A 2,175-nucleotide genomic window follows, 5' to 3' on the forward strand; every position below is an offset into this window, starting at 1 on the left:
ATCGCTCTAGACTCCTGTCATGATAGAAATACCTAGTCACATTTCCAAGAAATGGAATAGCTGGGTCATACGGAATTTCTATGTTCCGCTTTTTGAGGAAACGACAAACTGCCTTCCAGAGTGTTGTGTTTTTACAGTCCCGCTGAGAGTTCCTATCTCACCACACCCTCTCCAATATTTATTACTTGCTGCCCTGCTAAGCTTTGCCACTGCTACTGGGGTACTGTGGTACTGATTTGCGTCTCTCTTATTGCCAGTGATTTGGAGCATTTCTTCATGTGTCTGTTGGTCATCCAAATGTCCTTTTCTAGGAAACGTCTTTCCATATCTCTTGCCCATTTTGTAATTGGATTATAAGTCTTTTTCTTGTGGAGGCCCAGGAGTATTCTGTAAACTTTCATTATGAGACCCTTGTCTGAGATGGCTTTGCCAAATGTTTGTTCACAGTCAGTAGGTTTTCTTTTCACCCTGCTTGGAAAGCTTTTAATGAGCACATAGATTTACTCTTGAGAAGGAGACCTAAATAAATTGAAAAATGTTCCCTTTTGATGGATAGGAAGACTCAATATTGTGAAAATGACAATCCTACCAAAAGCAATCTATATGTTCACTGCAATCCCAATACAGATGCCAAATTCATTTTTCAAGGAAATTGAAAGGGAAATTGTTACATTTCTTTGGAGAGGAAAGAGACCCTGAATAAGCAAAGCACTTCTGAAAAACAAAAGTGAGGTGGGAGGCATAACATTCCCTCACCTCAAAACTTACAACACCGCAGTAATAACCAAAACAGCATGTTACTGGTATAATGACAGAGACATAGGCCAATGGAACAGAATTGAAAACCCAGAAATGGACACATCTCTAGAACTGGACCCATCTACCTAGAGTCAACTGATATTCAACAAGGAAATCAAACCTATCAAATGCGGAAATTACAACCTCTTCAACAAAATTGGACTGCTAACTACAGAAAGCTGAAACAGGATCCACATCTCACACTATACACAAAAATCAACTGAAGGTGGGTCAGAGACCAGGGAATAAAGCCCCAAACCATAAAGTTCATAAGAGACAAAGTGGGATCAAGCTTAGAAAGCTAGTCTACAGTTTAAAGAGACTGCAAAATACAGCCAGAAATTCACAATCTAAAGAGGGTAAAATTGATGAATGGGACCTTCATTAGTCTTTTGGACGATTTTCTTTTCCTGTGAGTCTTTGGTTTTTTTACACACTCTTTAGACACAGAGAAACTAATAGCTGCATCTTAGATAGCTACATGCATGCTTTTAACACTTCAATTGCTACTCTTCAAAGTAGGATATAGAGTATTGTTTCCGTGGGCTAAGCTATGTCAGTTAATCTTGATGTCCCTAAGACTGTGATCCCAATTCCCCAGAACTGACTGTTCATTCACTTAGGGTACTTGGTTATTTTTAAGAAGCTTACAAATAATTTCCTTCTATTAGCTTTGCTATATTCATGGATATATTTATGAGATAGGGAGCTATGATGGTAATATCTGTAGCAAGTTGAACTGCTAACCCAAAATTCACACCTCTGGACAGATAGGCAACATCATGATGGATGGAGAGGAGCTTAAAACTGTCAACAGCTTCCTCTTGCTTGGATCCACCAATAACACCCTTGGTACCAGCAGTCAGGAAATAAGGAGACACACTGTACTGGGAAAATCTGCAGTTAGAGATCTCTCCAGGTTATCGAGGAGTAATGTTGTCAGTTTGAGGACTTAGGGTGGGTCTGATTCAAGCCATAGTCTTTTTGATCACTTGCTATGCATCTGAGAGTTGGACAATGAATAAGGATAACAGAAAAAGAATTGATGTTCCACAATGAATGAATGGAAATCCAAGTTATCTATAAACTTTCATTAAAGTATCAATTAAAAAAGTGTGAGGATGGAGTAGTATGGAACAGGGTTCAGATCTTTTGTTCATAGGGTCATTATGAGTCATGCTTGACTTGATGGCACCTAACAACAACGACAGCAACAGCAACAGGTGACTTAAATCTACCAGTGACTCCCCAGAAGAAAGAAGAGCACTTCCTGTATAATTTATAGCCTCTGAAAAGCCATAGGAAAGTCAATATGGGTTTATTCCAACTTGATGTCAATGAGTTTAAATTTTTATATTCATTTACAACTGATGAATA

Source organism: Elephantulus edwardii, unplaced genomic scaffold, assembly GCF_000299155.1.
Source record: "Elephantulus edwardii isolate Elephantulus edwardi_28Jun2011 unplaced genomic scaffold, EleEdw1.0 scaffold00212, whole genome shotgun sequence".
In the NCBI taxonomy this organism is placed as follows: Eukaryota; Metazoa; Chordata; class Mammalia; order Macroscelidea; family Macroscelididae; genus Elephantulus; species Elephantulus edwardii.